The sequence below is a fragment of the Malaclemys terrapin genome, chromosome 3 (genome assembly GCF_027887155.1).
Source record: "Malaclemys terrapin pileata isolate rMalTer1 chromosome 3, rMalTer1.hap1, whole genome shotgun sequence".
NCBI classification, from domain to species: Eukaryota; Metazoa; Chordata; order Testudines; family Emydidae; genus Malaclemys; species Malaclemys terrapin.
In genome coordinates, this window is record NC_071507.1 from 74768632 (window position 1) to 74790743 (window position 22112).

At 42.5% G+C, this 22112-nt stretch overlaps 1 long non-coding RNA gene across 1 annotated transcript in view; it reads right to left on the reverse strand.

The window, feature by feature from the left end:
* Positions 1-19071, reverse strand: part of LOC128834741 (uncharacterized) — a 61894-nt gene extending 42823 nt beyond the window's left edge. The window contains exons 1-2 of the long non-coding RNA XR_008444479.1: positions 18984-19071; positions 12647-12721 (exon numbers count right to left, since the gene is read on the reverse strand). This is a non-coding gene — a long non-coding RNA (uncharacterized LOC128834741). The remainder of the gene's footprint in view (positions 1-12646; positions 12722-18983) is intronic.
* Positions 19072-22112: the final 3041 nt, after the last annotated feature.

The following is a 22112-nucleotide window of genomic DNA, read 5'->3' on the forward strand; positions in this document are numbered from 1 at the left end:
GAAGCCCTGCCATTTTACAGCCCCATTGTCACTCGGCACTGTTCAAAAAACACTGAGAGATAGTCCCTGCACCAAAGAGTCTCATTTCAATAGACATGGCAGACAATGGGTGGGAGGGGAAGTGACCTGCCCAAGTCACAGAGCATCTTCCAGCTTACTGCCCTATCCAATGGGGGTGCTCTGCCTCTCATACACACTTCTTAAATCTTTATAGATTAATTTATTGAATTTTAATCAGAAAAAAATCCTTATCCTTAATTAACCCTATTTCCCAAAACATCAATGGGCCATATTCTAGCCCAGGGGTAGGCAACCTATGGCACACGTGCCGAAGGCGGCACGCGAGCTGATTTTCAGTGGCACTCACACTGCCTGGGTCCTGGCCACCAGTCCAGGGGGCTGTGCATTTTAATTTAATTTTAAATGAAGCTTCTTAAACATTTTAAAAACCTTATTTACTTTACATACAACAATAGTTTTGTTATATATTATAGACTTATAGAAAGAGATCTTCTAAAAACGTTAAAATGTATTACTGGCACACGAAACCTTAAATTAGAGTGAATAAATGAAGACTCGGCACACCACTTCTGAAAGGTTGCCGACCCCTGTTCTAGCCTTACACATCTGGTCCCATTAAGAGTTTGCTCACTTATTAGAAGAGCTAATTTGACTCCTTTACTGTAATATCTGGTTCTGGATTACAAATTTTGGGTAAATTTTTCCCTTCAGATTCATGCATATCCCTAGTGCTTGTTCTGCACTTCCCTCCCAGCATTCTGTGTATCGATGTCAATAGGAATTGCACAGTGAGCCGGAGAACAGAAAGCATACTAGAAAAGATCCATAGCACAGATTAAAGCACAGAATGGTCCCAATTAAGTCAATTTTAGTGGTTGTTGTTTTTTCCAACGACTTGAACTGCTTTCAAGGATTTCAAAAGCAAATTCCTATTTATTGTAAACTAAAATATGGGGCCAGATTCACAATTACATTCTGTCTGCTTTGTGCCACAAAGCAATCATTAACCCAGTGCAAGCATTTAAATAAGCTTATGGTTGCTAGCATCTCTGGAGTGGCAAAAGAAACTGGAATGTGCCAGTAAATGCGGCCGTTAATTTTTTTGTGTCAATATTTCTAGTAAAAAGATTTAGCACTCTCAGACATAAAACTAGACATGATAAAAATAAGCCCTTTTCTTACTAGATTTTAATTTAGGCATTATGATCGGTGTGATTCTTTTAAGCTCTCTGTATGTATGCATGTCTTCTGACATGTATAAAGCTTATTAGCAGACCCACCATCTCTGCCTAATAGAAAAATGCCCTCTATATTTTATTTATGCTTTAGTACAGAAAGACTTTGGGTCAGAGTCTCAGCTGATGTAAAAGCTATAGTTTATACCATTGCTTTACCCCAGCTGAGGATCTGGCCTCTTATTTTTTTTTTTCAAATGGAGATTTTTATTTTTTTAAAGAAAGTTCTTTGTATCAGGGAAGCGTAACAGCTACATTGTTTTATGTTTTTTAGTCTATTGATCAGCCTGGATTCATTGATATTTGCAATAATAATTTCTCAAAATGCCATAACCTCAGGTCAGGTACTGGATTGAGCCAAAAGTGCTTTAGTGATGAAATGGAAGGGAGTGTGGCTTATGTCTCCCAGTAGGCCTGGTTTTTGTCACATGATCCTTCTGTGACATGACTCTGGTACTCATGTCTCCCCTCCCCATCTGCAGAGATAAGTAAAACATGGGACAGCTATGACTGACGCTGAACCCCTTGAAGAATCAGCTCACCCTTTGACAGTGGGCTTCTTGGTAACAATTTGTTACTAGTAATTAAAGGGACACACCTTCAAAAAAATACACCTCTGTCTGATGACTTTTTACATACTATTGTTACAAGTGACAGCTAAATATACTATTAGAAGAAAATATTTTCTTTATTTATCCATTTGCTTACTTTGTGAAATTGATAGTGCTATGTGCCAGCTTTGCTTTTTCCCCTGTACAGCTGGTTAGTCAGTTTCCTTTGTTTTTTGGGTCTCCCCTGTTTTTTCCCCCCTGTCGCACAACAAAGTGCTTACATTTAGATCTCATATATCCCAATTTTGTCATAAACCTCCATATGGTGCCAGAATTACACACAGAATAAAGTGAAGTAAGAAGATATTATAGGGGAATATAGAATATTTGGCTGCTAAAATATGCTGCCTATGGTGCTTTGATTTCAGTTAGCCTGGAGATTAGAGGGATTGGAAACAGGAGATCATCCATGACAGGCTTGATGTGAAGCTGAGTGAAGAGAATGGGGAATGTACTCTTGGACAGAAAACCAGACTGGGAGTCAGGAGGCCTCACTAGAGCTGAGCAAAAGTCAAAATTTTCATCCCAGGAGAAATTCTGATATTTCAACATTCGTTTTCATTCCAAACAGTTATGAAAAGTCAAAATATCAGTTATTTTCACAGAACAAAAAGTTTCAAATAATTTTGATTCAGAAATGTCAGAACATTGTTTGATCAAAACAAAATTTTTCAACACTCTTGAATGGAAACCTTTCATTTTGCTTTGTTGAACTGAATTGAAATATTTGTGTTTCAGGTCAGTTCGTGATTAAACTGCATCTGCTTAGAGAGCTGTGGTGCCTTATAGGAGTTACAGTTCAGGTGCTTCATGCTTGCATTCTTCCTTTCAGTTACAACTTCTTGGCTGGACTATATTTTCCATGATGCACCAGGCACCTGACCCTCAACTTGGACAGTGAGGAGTCCATGGTGCATCATGGGAGATGTAGTACAGGCAGAAGCCCAGCAGAGAGGAGAGAATGAACTTTTACAGAAATTGGAGTTGGAATGTGACCTCATTTTAGAAAAGGTTTGACAGACAGCACAAAATGCTCAATGTGTGTAAAGCTAGCTAAATGATAAAGCCATGAAAGGGCTGAATGTATGAAAAACCTCAATAAAAGGGTAAAAGTGGCAGTTCCTCCTCAAATTCAAAAGCAAGCCACGTAATGCATTCTTTATGGCATGAAATACGCATTTAATGCCCACTTCCTGCTCTGCCTAACAGAATGCTGTAAGTACATTAAAATGGCTTTGCTTTCATGAGTCATAGGGCAACTTTCTTCAAGGCTCAGTTGCCAGCTCAGATTATTGTAGTGCATCTTTGAAAGTTCAGAGTGAAACTTAAAATATAAGGTACAGAGTGTTGCCCTAACTATACATGTCTGTGTTTTCATAGAGCAGTTCACATTCTGAGGCTATATCCTTAGCTGGTATAAATGGGGTTAGCTCTTTTGAAGCCAATGGAGCCCTGCTGATTTATGTCTGGCCACAGCTACAGTTATTGCTGTTTTAGAAACCCTAATGGCCAATGCTGAACACAAGACTTTCAGGATAAGGTAGTCAAAGATGGAGGATAGATGTAATGTGGTTCATCCAGACTGACAACAATGGGCATCTGGAACCAACTGTTATATCCACACATACCTAGATAGTAAGCTGTTTGGGACAGAGTCCATCTTTTTGTTTGATGTTTGTACAGCTCATAGACCATTGCATCTGACTGATGCTCCTAGGCACTCCCATGATAAAATAAATAATAATGTATGTTATGCAACAATAATCAAACTTGTTTGGGTGTTCCATGCCATGCATCATAGGCTTGGGTATCAGTATGGTGCAAATACTTTGCACACACAATCCGGTTTATTTTGGATCTAAATCAGGTTGTTCTTGCCCTGCACCTTCCTTCATGAGTCTTTGTTGCTTCTATTTACCCCTTCAACTTCTTTTCCCTATGGCACACCACCCACTGGTTTTCAACTACACCATCTGATTCCTGTGGTTGCCACCTGGATCCATGTGTGGTGGTGGTTTAACAGATAAAGCCAGAGCCATCACAGACAGGCCAAAAATGTTAGCATGGCACTTGATGAATCCATGTACGGGATGGCCAACTGCTGAGTTGACACACTCAATTTACTTGTTTATGCACATTTCCCCCTCACTTTTCAGAGTATTTGTAGTGGATCAGTCATTTTCCTATTCCTCCACTCAAAGTCTAGAGAAGACAGGCTGAAGATGTCTGGTAAATGGAAAATCAGGAGAATGAGAAAGAAAATGTAGGCTCAATGCCTTAGTTCCGTTAAGGGGAAATTAGCTTCTTCTGTTATCTGGCAGCTGCTAAATGTCCACTATAAATCTCCATTTTAAGGCATATGTAACTTGGTCATAAAGAGTACTGCTTGCAGATAAGAAAATGAACTCCTGAAAGGTTAGGGATGTGATAACTCTCTTTTTAACTCATCTGCTCTAATTGCCAGAACATCCATCACATTTCCTGGTATCTTAGGGGGGTGGGGGGGAAAAAAGGGAAATCAGTAAGACTTGGCCGCAAGGTAGGGAAGAGAATGGATGCACCAGGAAACTAGAGGGACAAAGGAAAGGGCTGAAGAGACAAAATTGCAATCGTCAAAAATTTGACAAAATGTTTTTGAAAATTTTGAAAGTTTCTAATTGAAAGTGTTCTCAAAGAGCCCATTTTGAACATGTTCACAAAATGTTCTGTTTTCCTCATCTCTCCCCCATGTTTTCTATTTTGTCACTATAAAAAGGAAAAGGGGAGAGAGAAAGGGGTCATTGGGAGAGGAATGGAAATTTTCTAAAGACAAACATTTTTAAAGTGTTTGTTTCTGAAAAAGGAAATTTTTCATTCAATAGTATTAGAGCTTGTCAAAACCTAAGGGTCAAGAGGACAGCCAGAGAAGGCATGGGAGAGAATCTGATGCAAGGGAAAGGACAGTCAGTCAAATGTTCTAGAGATCCAGAAAGGCAGGGGAAAGACTCCCACACATCAGGGAAGTCAGTGAATAGTGAGAGAAAGGAGGGAAGAGGATCTGATCCCCTGGGGGCTTGGAAAAGCAGCTAGCAGGGATAATAGAAAGACCATATTAGGACACACCAAGGATCAGGAAGGGCTGACAAATTCTATTAAGGTAAGGAAGACACAGGAATGGATGGATCATGGACGTGAAATGGCAGCCGAGAGAGGAGAGAGGGAAGTCACATATTTGCCTGGTGCTGTCCCTAAGAGAAGAGAAAAAAAGAGAGAGAGAGAGAGAGACACACACACACACACACACACACACACACAGGAAGAAAAAGAAAGGAGGTGGACCCAGAAAACAAATACACTCTTTAAGTAGCATAGTGACCCAGCAACTCAGCTCAAGGGAGTGCTGCTAGGACATTAGAGTTGGAAAGGTTGAACTCCCTGGCTTAATACTATTGTGAATGGTGGAGTTGTGCATAAACGCAGGCATAATCAACAATTTTATCTTAATATGCCAAGTAACTGCTCCCCTGAATCAGTCAATTAAAGAATCCCCAGGTTCACATTACCATAATATACGCTAACTGCACCCAAGGAACCATTATCATGTAGCATACTGCAGTCTAAGGACTCCCCAAGTAGGCATTGTCAGGATACACCCTAAGGGCTCCATTCGAGCTATTATACCATAGTGTCTAAAATCTATGGATTAAACACTCCCATAATAGGCATTGATGTGATAGAACGTAGCAGCTACTGCCTATAATGTCAGTCACCCATGGATAATAGGAAAAACCAATACACTTCCAGTGAAATTGAAGAACCACAATCAAATCAAAGGAAGATACACAATCACTATCAGTGTCATTCGAAATTGTAATGGGAGCAAATTTTCCTACTAGGATTTAAAATGACTGAATTTGTTTTACATTACCATAAAAAACCTCTCAAAATAATGCAGACTGTGACAAAAGCTCACAAAATGGTACATTCATGTCTCTCTCAATCCTCCCATTGTACAAACGTGTGAGAGCCAACATTTTTATTTCTTAGGCAATTTTGCACCATCGTTCTACATTAATCCTTAATTTCCTCACCCTGATTGTTAAACACAGGAAAAATGTAACCACCTCCACCCCAACTATGAAGCAATCCTCACTTGAAAACAGGTTCATTTTAAATGGTTTTACTTCCAAAATGTTCTTCCACATTTTGTTCAAAAAATTTGCCCCTAAAAGGGATTACTTATGCTAGTCCATAAATTGGGGGGAGGGAAGATTGAATACTTTTGCATTTCATATTTTGCACTAATCTATATTGCTTTTAAAAAAATCTGTACATATGCAAGATTATCTAGTGGTCCCCAATCCCTACAACAGGGCACTGTACTACATCAAGATGCTTTAAGAATGGAATTATGATGAGCACCATTCTAGAAATCAACAATTACATTTTAATATAAAACAGAACAAGACAATTTAGGTGCAAGCACATAGTGATATCCATCTCTGCCCAGTACAGACTGCATCTACACATGTCTAGGGTAATAAATATGACTGTGCTCTGTCCACATTAGCCCTCCCACCATTGCTACCATGGGTGAAACAAACTGCATTGGTGGTATTGCAAAAGTGGAAGATTCCACAAAAATGCTTAGATAAGGCACCAGAATGCCAATGTATTTCTAGCTCTCTTCCCCCCACCCCTCACCCTCCTCCCATCCCCTGACAGTCCCAGCAGCTACAGCACTAGCTTTTGCTTCTGTCACAAAAGACCATGACTTTGGCCAGGTCTACACTAAAAAGGTTTGCCAGTGTAGCTATACCAACACTCTCCTCGTCTAGATGCAGCTTCAAAGGGCAAAAAAGTGTTTGCCAGTGTAGCTTATACCAATCCAGTGATCAAAAGAAGCTATACTGGCAAAAACACTTATGTCCTTATAACCAGGGCCGGCTCCAGGCACCAGTGAAGGAAGCAGGTGCCGGGGTGGCCAATAGAAAGGGGTGGCACGCCGTCTGTTATTGGGGCGCACGTTCCGGTCTCCGGCAGCAATTCGGCTGCAGGTACTTTAGTCACTCACTTCCTCTTTGGCGACACTTCGGCGGCAGCTCAATCGGGTTTTTCTTTTTTTCTCCTTCGCCGCTTGGAGCGGCAAAAAAGCTAGAGCTGGCCCTGCTCATAATTGTGCCGACGCTAGTGTATTTGCTGGTATAGAAATGTCACAAAAGAGTCTGACTCTGAACAAAGTCACACCCCAATATTATTATACCAGCAAAAGTTTGGGTGGGTGCAGACCCGGCCTTAGCAAAAGAAGAAAAGTGCTTCAGCACAGTGGTGAATTCTCTTGAATGCCTCCAGCCACCTCTGCTGGGGTGGGGTGAGTCTCACTCACCAGAGCCAACAGTAAGCCCTGAGTCTCTAAATATCAACTAGAATTATATAAAGAAAAGTATCCACTGCTGAAAAAAGTACTATTAACCCCAAGCATTCATAGATCTGAGTCAAGCCTAAAAAAAAAAAAGCATGATTATTTTTTTTTTTTTTAACTCTGATGATTTTTAAACCAGTGATTTGGTGGGTTCTTTTTATTGCCTTCTGTTTTTTGAGCTTTTAGTGGTCATATTTTCAGGCTATTTCCTGGTAAAGGAAGAACAGGAGTACTTGTGGCACCTTAGAGACTAACAAATTTATTAGAGCATAAGCTTTCGTGGACTACAGCCCACTTCTTCGGATGCACAAGTACTCCTGTTCTTTTTGCGGATACAGACTAACACGGCTGTTACTCTGAATGCTGGTAAAGGAGGATACCCATCACAAGTTCCCCCTTGTGGTCAGACACAGCAGGGCCACTTTTCTGGCACCTCCCCTGGTGGCAGCTGCCATGACTCTGCAGTGGTTTGCCTTCTTGAGCCCCCAGTCCTCTGGCTAAGTCATGCCTTTCTGTCCACCACTTTCAGTAATACAGCGAGTTCTGTAATAGGGTAGCCCCGTTGGTTAGGTGATGAGCCATCTGTGTCTTCCCTGGCCCAGATTCTCCCGTTAAGGGTGGGGTTTATACTTTCTGCATTCCTTCGGAGGAAGTAGAAAAACCCAGGCCTGCCCTCTCCACCAAGTTCCAATTCAGGGCCCAATGGTACACAGCTAAGGCCTGTGCACAAAAAGTGTTATACAGCTAAGGTTGCCAACCCTCCAGGACTGGCCTGGAGTCTCCAGGAATTAAAGATTAATCTTTAAAGATTATGCCATATGATGAAATCTCCAGGAATACCTCCAACCCTATATACAACCCCTGGATCACTGCCTCCAGTCTCCTCTTTCCCAACAGGTAGACTAATGACCTAATAACTGACCTGACTGTTAGGAGTTTCTCCCCTAAAGGTTTGGTAAGGTGTCTGCAACCAGAGCCTTGAGCAGCAGGACCTCTTGCAGTGCTCCTTCCCAGGAGTTCAGCATGTAGGTCAGTTCATCCCCATTGTCTGCTCCTCTATTGTACTGGCCTGTTCTCCTTTCAAGCTCCTCCTCCAAACTTTGCAGGTGTGGTCAGGGTAGGGCCATTTGGTCTTAGAGACACTGCTTAACCCCTTCTTTACCACAGTGGGGTTTTATACCCTGTCACATCTCTGCAGCTAAGAGGGCTAGAAACTGACTTTAAAAAAAAAAAAAAAAGTATGCGAGACTGTCAGCATTTAATACATGCCTCCAGGAGTATTACCAAAACACCAAATATCATGAGACTTGTGATAATTCATGAAATATGGCAGCACTGAAAAGGACAAAGTCCATTTTCAAGTTCCTTGGTTCCTCGGAGATCTAGAGGGAATTTTTATTTCACTACATTATATTGCCCAGCAGGAAGCTCCCCCTGCAGGACTCAAGGGACCTGCATGAATAGACTCTGCACTTTTCAGTGATTGCCTCAATAATTGGGTTCTCTTTTTTGTGTTAGTTTAATTATTTTTAAATTAAAGAGTTAACAGTGGAAGAAATGCATCTCTCTTGTGTTCTCTGCACTCAGCCAGAGTTTCATAGATTCCATGCTTCAGGACTTTGCCATCAAGTGCCACTGGAAATGTTGCTAAAAATGCAACACAGATTTTTATTTTGTTTCAATTTTAACCAACCTTGACCAGGAGTGCTCTGAATATTCTCAAGCCTCTTTAATCAGGCAAAGTCTGTGAAACATGTCACAGCCAGGATGGCCTCTGACACTTGTGGAGTTAAAGTGAGCCATGCTACTTGGTAAATTAAAGGAAATATGTGGGTAGGAAGATACAGGCTGAACTTCTAACTTGAGCTGAATCACTGACTCGTGTCACTTGGGTGAATCACTTATTCACCTTATGCCTCAATTAGTGGTAAATCTGACTAAAAGAAAGGAAGAATCTCCCTGGAATCACCATGTGCCATTCTTAGCTGATTATCCTAGATAAATACATTTCATAATAAGAAAGCTCATCCAGAAACGTTTGCTAATTGGCAAAAGGTGACATTTTCCAAAGTGCCTAAATGACGTAGGAGTCCAAGTCTTATATTTAAAAGTGACTTGGACAATTAAGCCTCTTAGTCCCATTGACTTCATGTAGGGACTTTACAAAATTTTATCCTAAGCCCACATAAATAAATGTGTCAAAAAACCCACAAACCCTCTGACTGGTATTAGACAAAAATGTCTATGGACATGGCTACAAACCACAAAAATACCAAACAAGAGATCTTCATATCATAGGAGGAGATAAACAATGGGTGAGGGGAAATTTTTAAACCAGACTATGTGCTATAACGTCTATTTATACTGAGACTTTAACTGAGACTCCATATGCAAAAGAAGTAGCTCAATTACTTGAACTAAAGGAGAAACTTAAATTAGCTCTGGCAGTCACACTCCTTTTCTCCCACGCATGCATGACTGCAGTAGGCAGCCTTTAGTGTATGCTTGGTCATGTCCCAGATATCATGCCTTGGCTGAGGTATGAGCAGTCTGTGAGATCACCTGTCTGAGCAGGAGGATTGGTATTTACTCAAAAGTATTTTGTGAACCTGTATTTTTTGCAAAACCTCTTATGATTAGCACTTCAGGGTCTATCAGTGCACACAAAGCTGCCCCTCACCAGTAGAAAGCCTGGCTTCCTACTGGCTGGAGGCCTAAAAAGGGAATGTGACTACTGTTTCTAATTAAGATACTCCTTTTCAGAATGAGATAGGGCTCAGTTTCAAAAGAAGCAGTGGTCTCAGTTCAAGGGAAGTCAACTTCTTTGGTCTTTCCCTCATTTGCCCAGCAGAACCATCACAATGGTGGTTCTGCTTTTTGAACCATCAACTCCGTAGCAATATTTGGTCCCTAGAAGGCAAGAACAAATGCTTAGTACGCAGAGTGCTAATGTGGCTATCTGAACACCACAGAACAGAAATACTGGGGGCAGAACCAAAGAGAAAACTTTGCCCTCCCACTGAAAAGTGTGGCACTTTGGGGCCACAGGTGAACATTTTTCCTAAGAATCCCAGTGTCACTGATCCCGTCACATCCAGGGCACAGAAGAGCTTGATTTCTGTCAGCAGTAACATGGTAATTGCCAGCAGCCAGTTGCATTGGGGGGGGGGGGGGGGAGGAGGGAGAAGGAGGGGGGGAATTAGAGAAGAGAACCATAATCTTTCACACATGACAGCATGCAACTAGAGCTGGTCATACCCTTTTTGCAGAGGGGGGGGGGGGCGCGCAAAGTAAGATTTTCAGCCAAAAATGAGGTTTTGGCAACACACTTTTTAGTGGTTTTATTTTATCATGAAATTTCAATGAAAAAATTCTCAGGACTTTTTTGGGGGGTCTGGGGGCAGGAGAACAACCCCCCCTCTTACTCCCCTCCCCCCTTTTCACTGGAAAAGGTTGCAAAAGTTGAGAGAATTTGGAGAAAACTTCTCCCCCTCCCACCATCCACCCCACCTTCACTTTCCAGTAGGGAAATGTTAAAAAGTGACACGGTGGATTTTTCCCCTTTAAAGAAGAGATGGGGGGAAACGGGTGGTGACTGGAAGGAGAGGCATGGAATGGGAATCAGGAGATCTGAATTGGTCTCCACTTTTGTCACTGACTTGCTATGTAACTGTGGCCTGATAACTTATGGCCTGATTTTAATTGTATCAAATTGATTTTAAAAGGAGCAGTGGGAAATCAAGCCATTATACTTCCTGTGGCTAGTAAAATGGGGATAGTGTTGCTTATGCATCATGGTAATTTTGAGGCCAATAGATAAAAGTGTTGAAGAGGAATGGAGAATTTGTGGTTTAACACACAGTGCTTGGATTCAATTCTCAGCTCTGCCACAAACTGAGAGCTTGGGCAAGTCACTTAGGACCTGATTTTCACAGCTCCCAGTGAATTTAACTGGGGTCTTGGGTATGTGTATATATATACACACACACACACCTTTGAACATCAGGGCATTAGTTTTTCTGTGCTTTCATTACCCATCTGTAAAATGGGGATGATAATCTTCTTTCTCCAACACTTTCTGTCTAGTCTATTTAGATTTAAAGCTCTTCATGGCAGGGACTGCTCTTATTAGGTGTTCCTACAAGTGTACATTTTGCATACCATGGGGTTCTGATCATGTTTGGGACCTCTCGGTAGTAGTAATAATAATAGTTACATGTTATTTGACTATTCTCCCAAATATGTGCATGACATTCAGTTTTCAGTATTCAATCTTCGTAAAGGCATGACTACAAAAAATTCCAAATCACGAAATGCTGGGTTTTGTTCAGTTAAATTATACTAAGTGTATAAGTGAATTATGCCTTTGAGGCAGCTGCAAGACTTCCCTGTTGAAGGAGCTCAGGTATCCCTGTTGCATTCAATTTACTCTTTGGCAAAGACAGAGTGGACATTTGTTTTGCAATCTACTAAATTTGCAATCATTAAATGGTTGTGCCCTGTTCCAATTTGAGAAATGTAATGGTGCACTGCCATTATGAAAAATCATATATTTTGGACGGAAGGACGGAGACTGAAGATAAGATTTCATTTCCTGTGTTACTAATAGTTATAAAAATCTAGGGTAAGATTTTCAACAGGACTCAGCATCAGTCCAGTTCTTCTCTACTTGAAGTCAAATATCACCTTTGTAATTTTCATTAATGTAGGCTACTTACAATGAGTGTAGCTATCTGAATTAAACAGGACTTCACATGAATATCTTCTTGTGTGACTGTACAAGGTTTGATTTCATGAGCCAATTTTAAAAAGACTAAAGAGCCTGATTCCCATTTGCATTAATGTTCCTTTACACTGTTCTGGAAATGTAAAGAGACTTTAGTATAGAGACTTTAACAATAACCATCCTCAGACCACATCACAGCCTGTGTGCCAAGTACCACTGATCTCGTGTACCCTGTACTCCCAAAGCTCTCTACACCATGAGCTAGCATGTAGTAAAAAGACAAAAGTAACCTCCTTCCCCCAGACTCTGTTGCTGCATAAAGGCAGGTACAATTGCATTCCTTGTATTCCAGCAGTGCCCAAATCTAGAGCCCACAATAAGAATAGCTGGTGGGGAGAAGTGGGTGAGGAAAGTACAGCTGCCCCCACACATGGAGGATCGTCTGCTGCACCCTTTCAAAAAGTGTATGGGTGTAGCCACTCTCACCCTGCACTGCAGGAGGCATTATATTGAGGGGATACATCCACCCGCTATCAAAACTGAGCGCACTCTACAGGCCCTTCTAGATCCTTCACTGATACTGTAACCAAGATGTCTACCACTGCTATAAAGGTCTTCTTCCATATGGCAGGACAGGAGGCTATAAACTCACCTGACACATAAGGATCTGGCCATGGTGGTCCATGCATTTGTCACCTTCAGGCTTCACTATTGTAATGCACACTACCTGGCAATGAAAAGCTCCAATTAATTTAAAATTTATTAACCCAACTAGTAAGCATCACAAGCTTCCACAAATATATCAGCCTGGTGCTTCAGATCCTGCAATAGTTCTCCAGTGAATAGCTCCTGGAGCTCTAGGGTATCCTGCTAATGCATGCACCTAACAGGAGCCATCTGAGCCTATATATTTGGGTTGTCTAATTTTAATGACTCCAGCAATGGTGCTGCCTCTTACTCACCTGAAGATTATGCCACACCCGAACAGATCCCACCATCAGGGCTGGCTGTAGGCACTAGCAAACCAAGCACGTGCTTGGGGCAGCACATTTTCAAGGGCAGCATTCTGATCTTTTTTTTGTGCTTCCGGCGGCAAAAGCCTGGAGCCGGCCGTGGCAGCAGCAGCACGTCATGGGGCACCCTGGGACCGCTGCAGTTCACACCGCAGGGGAGCAGCACCCACACCTTGTGGCGTGGCTGGGCCGGGCAGGCTTCGAGTGGGGAACACTCAGCTGGGGGACACCCCCCCGGGGCACACGGAGCCGCCCCCAGCGCTGCAGCCGGGGCTGGGGGAAGCGACCCAAGCTGCCCAGGGACTGTGGCAGGGCAGCCAGAAGCAGCAGCGGGCCCATAGAGGGCGGGGCGCTGTCGTGCGGGGCCTGCGTCCCGCTGTCCGGGGCTTTGCTGCCTCTGGGGCTACCCTGCCCCGGCTCCTCAGCCCTCTGCCAGGGTGGTCCCCTGGCTCTACCCTCCCAGGTCCCGGCTGGTCCTGGAGGCGGGAGCCCTGGATGGAGGGACCCTGGGCTGAGGCTCGGCCCGGGAGCCCTTCTGCTTACCCCAACTCTGCCAGTGCCAGACCGGCTGGAGGTGAAGGGGGAGCGGGCAGAGTCATCACTGGTGAGGGGGAGCCCAGGACTGGGGTGGCAGGAGGGGGGGGGGGAAGAGCCCACGGCTGGGGTGGGGGGTGGGGGGGGGAAGAGCCCAGGGCTGGGGTGGGGGGCAGCCAAAAATGTTTTTGCTTGGGGTGGCAAAAAACCTAGAGCCGGCCCTGCCCACCATAGTGAATAGTTAGCCTAAACTTTGCATTTGTGCATTTCATCTCAGTATTCCAAGTTATTCCCCTTTAAAGCTTGCTAATGAACTCCCCCCCCCCCCATTTGATTCCTCCCTTTCCAGTTCTCAAGCACTCACACAAGCACCCTGGAGCCGCAGATGAATATGTTAATCTCCACATAAAGAACACTTATTTTCACTGACTTTTTAAAATCATCATGCAAACATTTATGGCATTTAAAAAACCCTATTTCTAACAAACCATAAAAAATGGTGTCTTGTGTCAGACTGGAGTTGTGAATGTTGTTTGTGAGTCATGGATGCCAAAAATATGGGCATGACAGAATATTGATATCCAGATCAAGTCTCCTTGATAGCGGTCCAATAATAGATGTGCTGAGAAGTGTCTAAGGTCAATGAATGTTGTACTGTTCATATTAACAATGTGAAATCACACAGAGAATTGTATGCTACTAAATCAGGTTTGTCAAATGGGTAAAGCAGAATCCATTTGTGGTGTGCCAATGCAGTTGTGTCACATACATGAGTTAAAGACCTGATTACCAATTGCCTTACACCTTGTGAGTTCCCTTATCCCCGCGCAAAGCATGTATACCACACTACCATTGTGATTTAGTAGCATTTTATAGCCAGTTTGCACAGATGTAAACAATGACTGTTGCAAGGCCATGGGGAATCTGGACCTATAAATTTGCCATCGGTTGTGCTTATGTAGTCATTCAGGATCTGCTGGTTAATTTCAAAAAGAAAAATAAGCTGGCTCCTGGGCACTATGTACAGTATTTAGAACACAGGTTGGCATCAGAAGCATGTAGGGACGCAGCAACTGTCAGTGAAATTCAAAAATACTTGGTGGGGAGGGGGAAGGAAAGCAGACTGCTACTATTGTTACTCAGCTTAATTAACAACAAGAAAAGAAGACTGAATGACATTCTCAAGGAAGGTGGCATCAAGGCAGTAACTTTGCAAAACCCAGCAAGCTCCAGATGGTTCTCACTTCACAGGGCTGCCTCAGCTGTTTGTGACATGAAGCGCACACTTGTGCCAAGCTTTCAGAAATAAAGTTTGCAGCGGTCAACGGGAATCACAAATGCTCTTTCTGAATGTACAGTATAGAGTGTCAAATGTGTTCTTAGCATTTTCTTTCTTGAGGCTACATTGCAAGATGTCAAAACACACATATCAAAATGCTTTCTGGGGAATTTAAGTGATACAAGAATTATTCACCCTACAGTATGATTCACACAGGAAAATTAACCTAACCTGCTTTCAGCATAGTCTGCCAGGGGTGATCTCTCTCCAGCACACAGTATTAAGAAGTCTCATCTAAGGATCTTATTATTTTACATAGATTTCATGTACCATCCAAATGTGTTAATGAGTGATTTTTACAAGAAAATTCTTAGTATTGGTTTAAAAATTTCCCAATTGAGAGACATGGAAATTATCTACAGAATCTATACAGCATGGGCAGTAGCAAAACAAGTCTCCTTCAAATGATCTACCAGTATCTTTCATCCTGGACCCAAAAGGCCCGATCGGCAGGGTTAGAATAATTCCTCGTAGCTATGTGTGACGACAGCACTGAGTTGTGCCAGTCTTAGCTGCAATTCTGTGATGGGGATAAGTACTCAAACGAACAGCACTGAGTCCCCAACTCATTCCATGTAAGTCACCAAAATGGTAATAAATTTTGGTCACTACCATTGCAGGGTGGATTTAAAAAAGCAACCTAGAACTTCTTATAGTCTCTTTCCAAGCCCCTGTCATTATATATATGTTCTAAGCATGGCCAACCAGGTCAGACCAATAGTCCACCTTGCCCAGTATCCTGCCTCTGACAGTGGCCATGCCAGATGCTTCAGAGGGAATGAACAGAAAAAAGCAATTTTGAGTGATCCATTCCCTGCCATTTAGTCCCAGCTTCTGGCAGTCAGAGGTTTAGGGACACCCAATGCATGGAGTTGGATCCCTGACCATCGTCTAGACACTTATCCGATTCTTTTCTGAACCCACTTACACTTTTGGCCTTCACAACATCTATGATGGGGTGTTCACTAGAAACCAGCCCTGAAGGGCTTAAGGTGGCTCAGAAGGGGTCAATTAACCTTACAGGCATCACTGCTAAACCCTAATTGAAGATGAAGTCCAGCTGGGCAAGAAGCTGAGGTATAAAGCCAAGAAATTTGTCCCAGAAAGGGCTGGGTGGGGTTGGCTAGAGTGAAAATGGAGGATTTTCTGACCTTCAAATGATGATATCAGCAAAAAAAGCAAAACCAAAGAAGGAAATAAAGCAAAACATAATTGTAAGATCACTAGTCAAAGTAACATGATTAAGTGACGTTAACCCTATGAAAATAACAGTCTGGATTAAAAAAAAAGCATAGGGGATATAGTAAGAGCCATGAAGCTGCGAGATGAAAATCTTATAGTTGAATATAAAAACAAGCAGCAAGCTGATAAACTGCTAAAAAACTAAAACGCTAGGACAAATTAAAATAAGTTGCCAGCTACCATAGGGAAATGAAAGGAGAAGTCTTTGGAGTGCTGTTAGAATGGAACAATGATGAGAGAACCAAAAGCATAGGAGGAAAATAAAGTGTTAGCCAGTAAGCAATTAAGTAAACAAGGAGGAGAAAGCTAGCCATCAGTAGCAGTGCTGATTACATTTAAGCGAGGGACTCTACCTGGGAAAGGAACACTAGGGTGTCAGATGTTCAGAACCGAGCCATATATCCCTCCCATAAGGTGTTATATGTAGCTACTGCTTGCAAAGAGAAAACAAGATGCAGTAAATGTGAGGGAGTGCGTTCCTATGAAAATTGTACAGAAGGTACATAGGTCAAATGTAGTAACTGTGTTGGTAATCAAAGTCCAGCATATATAGTGTATTGTAGAAAGACACGCTAAAGAGATATAAAAGACAAACACTTAACAGATATTATGCAGAAGCTGTAAGGTGACTCTCAAAGTATCAGGAGAGAAGGATGAGAAACTCAGCACAGGAAAAAATGGAACCACAGACAGATTCTCATTCTATAAAGAATATGATAAATACTGTGGAAGGAATAGGCAATAATATATTAGTGGTGGAAAAAACGTTTATTGCATTTATGAGAGCAGTGATACATTGTACATCACAAACGGGGAAGGAAATCAGAAAATGAAAATTATATCAAGGGCAGTGGAAAAATACTTGTATGTTAGCCATTTGTCAATGAACTGTATTCATGCAATTTTTAATAAGGTTAATGGTGAAATATGACTAGTATGGGAATCACAATCTTTTGCTGGAATGTGTACAGTTTGATAGCACATGGTCAAGTACTAAAAGAAAATATCTTGGAAATGAAAACAAATCAGATGTTATATTTATCCAAGAAACTTGGTTGGTTGAAAAGCTTGCTTTTAAAATTCCAGGGGATATTGCCTTTAGGAAGAAGAGGAGGCATTTGTACTTTCATAAGGATAATTTTAAACTACATAGCAGTAGAGCATGAAGACATAAGCCTAGGATATAATGCTGTTGAGTTCCCAATGAAGAGAAATATTTCCTTAAGAATTTATAATACCTATAATCTATGTGGGAACTGAGAAAGCTTGGAGCTACAAGAAATAGGAAAGACTGCTAAAAGACCGTATATTATATGTGGTGCCCCAAATGGAATAAATTGTGGTGAAGACAGACAACTGTTTAAAATAGTGCATACTTATAAAATAAATGTAGTGGTTTTAAATGATGGCACTCCAACTAGATCTAATGCAACAGATTTTTTTCCTGCTTAGACCTGGGAATTATAACAGCAGATATTGCAAGTAAATGCAGCTCGAACATATATAAGGAAAAAGGAATGAGGAGTGATCATGTCTCTATACTTATTACTTTTCAAGGGCAATGGGAAATTACCCACCTGGAATTTTAAGAAAGCCACCTGGGAGCTACTTACAAGTTAATGTACTGAATTTTTGAATAATCATGTGATGACAGAGAAAATTTCAGTGATAATGTAATAATAGGATTAATAGCAGTAGCTACTGTAGCCATACTTAAGATGTTGAAGTACCCCAGAACTAAAAAACTCACTTCCATGGTGGATGAGGTGTGCAAAATGGCAATTAGAAAAAGGAACAAAGCCTAAAAAAAATGCAATGAATACCAGAAATATAATGAAGTATAAAAGTGGTAAGGAATAACAAAGAATTATTTAAAAAAAAAAATCAGAGAGAGAGTTGGAGAAAGTACTATGAGTGGATAAATAATGATACCATGACATCAGAAATATACAAGCAAATTTAAAACTGACTGAAATTCAGACTAACAGTAGTCAAGTCCTAGGTCTTCTTGGGAATGACAACATAGTTAGAAGTTCTGATAAGAAAGCAGGAGTTCTAGCAAAAACTTTCTGAAGGGTGAGTAATGATGAAATCAACATTTTCAGAGTAGCAGCTGTGTTAGTCTGTATCCGCAAAAAAGGTGCCACAAGTACTCCTGTTCTTTTTGATGAAATCAAAGTGACTTTTCCACCAGATTAAAAGGCAATTCATTGAAGAGAGTCATAATTTACTAGGTAGTTGGGATAAATGTGAAGTTACTATATTGAATGAATGGTTTTGTATGTGAGAACTTGAGAAAGCTATTGATATCAGCAAGAATATATCTGCAGGTAAAAATAATATATGCAACACCATATTAAAATTTCCTTGAAAGCAGTTTGAGGGGTCTCTTGGAATTATAGAGCACTATATAGGAAAACAGAGTCATAGCATTAGGGTGAAAACATGGAGTAGTAACTCCATTAAGAAAATCAGGCAAACTATCCACCATAGTGGATGCCTATAGACTAATTGCCCTTACACCCTGTCTGGGTAAAATTACAGAGAGAATGGTGAATGAAAGACTGGTTGCTTATTTGGAAAACAATGACACTATAGATAAGGTGCAGAATGGCCTTAGGAGAGACCAGGGCTCCCACTGTCCATCATTTTCCCTCTTTTCTCCCCAGCTGGCAGCCTTTGGGGAAATTTTCTGTGGGCTACTGCCCACAAACCAGGGGTCAGCTTCTCTTCTTCCCCTGCTCCCCTTTGCAAAAGGAGAGGGTCTGGCTGGAACAAGGACCAGTCTCTCAGAGAGCCCCCGGCAAGACAGCTCTCAGGGCTTAGTCTCTGAGTCTATTGCCTCCCTTTGTGGGGTTTACCTTCAGCCCCACTTCCTGGGGCATATTGCTTTACTGTCAGTCAGGGCGGTTTTGGGAGTGGTGCATCTCACAGCAGTCTCCTTCGTAGCTGGACTCCCTCTGTTAACAGCAGTCCCTGAGCAAAGTAAGCTTCTTCCTGTTTACCACTCCTGCCTGTGGTAAATTCCTCCCCCTTTAATCTCCTCCCACTCCAGGCTGAACAAGCCTTGCAGATGCATCTCATTAGCTTAGAACAAGCCCAGAGGAGCTCATTGGCCTTCTCCATACCAGTGTGAGTGTTTGTCCTTTCACAAAAACAACAAAGAGTCTGGTGGCACCTTAAAGACTAACAGATTTATTTGGGCATAAGCTTTCGTGAGTAAAAACCTCACTTCTTCGGATGCATAGAGTGAAAGCTACAGATGCAGGCATTATATACAGACACATGGAGAGCAGGGAGTTACTTCACAAGTGGCGAACCAGTGTTGACAAGGCCAATTCAATCAGGGTGGATGTAGTCCACTCCCAATAATAGATGAGGAGGTGTCAATTCCAGGAGAGGAAAAGCTGCTTCTGTAGTGAGCCAGCCACTCCCAATCCCTATTCACTGAACAGTGCACTGACCCACAGGAACCTTCCTACCAACACTACAAGAAGAGGAACTCTGCGTGGACTCCTCCTGATGGTCGAAATGACAGACTGGACCTCTACATAGAGTGTTTCCGCAGACGTGCACAGGCTGAAATTGTGGACAAACAACATCACTTGTCCCATAACCTCAGCCGTATAGAACGCAATGCCATCCACAGCCTCAGAAACAACTCTGACATTATCATCAAAGGGGCTGACAAAGGAGGTGCTGTAGTAATAATGAACAGGTCAGATTATGAACAGGAGGCTGCCAGGCAACTCTCCAAGACCACATTCTACAGGCCACTATCCTCTGATCCTACTGAGGAATACCAAAAGAAACTACACCATCTGCTCAATAAACTCCCAGCTACAGTACGGGAACAAATCTACATGGACACACCCCCAGAACCCCGACCAGGGGTATTCTATCTACTACCAAAGATCCATAAACCCGGAAACCCTGGACGCCCCATCATCTCAGGCATTGGTACTCTGACAGCAGGATTATCTGGCTATTTGGGCACTCTCCTCAGACCCTATGCTACCAGCACTCCCAGCTATCTTCGAGACACCACCGACTTCCTGAGGAAACTACAGTGCATTGACGTTCTTCCTAAAAACACCATCCTGGCCACCATGGATGTAGAAGCACTTTATACCAATATTCCACATGAGGATGGACTACAAGCTGTCAGGAACAGTATCCCTGATGAGGCCACAGCAAGCCTGGTGGCTGAGCTTTGTGACTTTGTCCTCACCCACAACCACTTCAGATTTGGGGACAACTTATACCTTCAAGTCAGTGGCACTGCTATGGGTACCCGCATGGCCCCACAGTATGCCAACATTTTTATGGCTGACTTAGAACAACGCTTCCTCAGCTCTCGTCCCCTAGTGCCCCTCCTCTACTTGCGCTACACTGATGACATCTTCATCATATGGACCCACGGAAAGGAGGCCCTTGAAGAATTCCACCTGGACTTCAACAATTTCCACCCCACCATCAACCTCAGCCTGGACCAGTCCACACAAGAGATCCACTTCCTGGACACTACAGTACAAATAAGTGATGGTCACATAAACACCACCCTATACCGGAAACCTACTGACCGCTATACGTACCTACATGCCTCCAGCTTCCATCCAAGACACATCATACGATCCATTGTCTACAGCCAAGCCCTAAGATACAACCGAATTTGCTCCAACCTCTCAGACAGAGACAAACACCTACAAGATCTTTATCAAGCATTCGTAAAACTACAATACCCACCTGGGGAAGTGAGGAAACAGATTGACAGAGCAAGACGGGTACCCAGAAATCACCTACTACAGGACAGGCCCAACAAGGACAATAACAGAACACCACTGGCCATCACATACAGCCCCCAGCTAAAACCTCTCCAGCGCATTATCCACGACCTACAACCTATCCTGGAAAATGATCCCTCACTCTCACAGACCTTGGGAGGCAGGCCAGTCCTTGCTTACAGACAACCCCCCAACCTGAAGCAAATACTCACCAGCAACTACACACCACACCACAGAAACACCAACCCAGGAACCTATCCCTGTAGCAAACCTCGTTGCCTACTCTGTCCCCATATCTACTCTGGCAACAGCATCAGAGGACCCAACCACATCAGCCACACCATCAGGGGCTCATTCACCTGCACATCCACTAATGTCATATATGCCATCATGTGCCAGCAATGCCCCTCTGCCATGTACATTGGCCAAACCGGACAGTCCCTCCGCAAAAGAATAAATGGACACAAATCGGACATCAGGAATGGTAACATACACAAGCCAGTAAGTGAACACTTCAATCTCCCTGCCTTGGGTTTAGCAGGCCAATGCTCAAACCACTGAGCTATTCAATCTCCCTGGTCATTCTATCACAGATTTAAAAGTCACTGTCATTGAACAAAAAAACTTCAGAAACAGACTTCAAAGAGAAACAGCAGAACTAAAATTCATTTGCAAATTCAACACCATTAATCTGGGCTTGAATAGGGATTGGGAGTGGCTGGCTCACTACAGAAGCAGCTTTTCCTCTCCTGGAATTGACACCTCCTCATCTATTATTGGGAGTGGACTACATCCACCCTGATTGAATTGGCCTTGTCAACACTGGTTCGCCACTTGTGAAGTAACTCCCTGCTCTCCATGTGTCTGTATATAATGCCTGCATCTGTAGCTTTCACTCTATGCATCCGAAGAAGTGAGGTTTTTACTCACGAAAGCTTATGCCCAAATAAATCTGTTAGTCTTTAAGGTGCCACCAGACTCTTTGTTGTTTTTGTAGATACAGACTAACACGGCTACCCCCTGATACTTGTCCTTTCACAATACACCATTGATCACATTATTAAATTAGAAACAGAAATTCAAAAAAGTAGGAGGCACAAAGGTTTCGTGATAACTAACATTCTAGATATTGAAAAGGCATATGACATGCTCTGGAGGGAAGGTTTGTTGGACAAAGAGTGGAAGAATGGATGGATGGATTAGAGA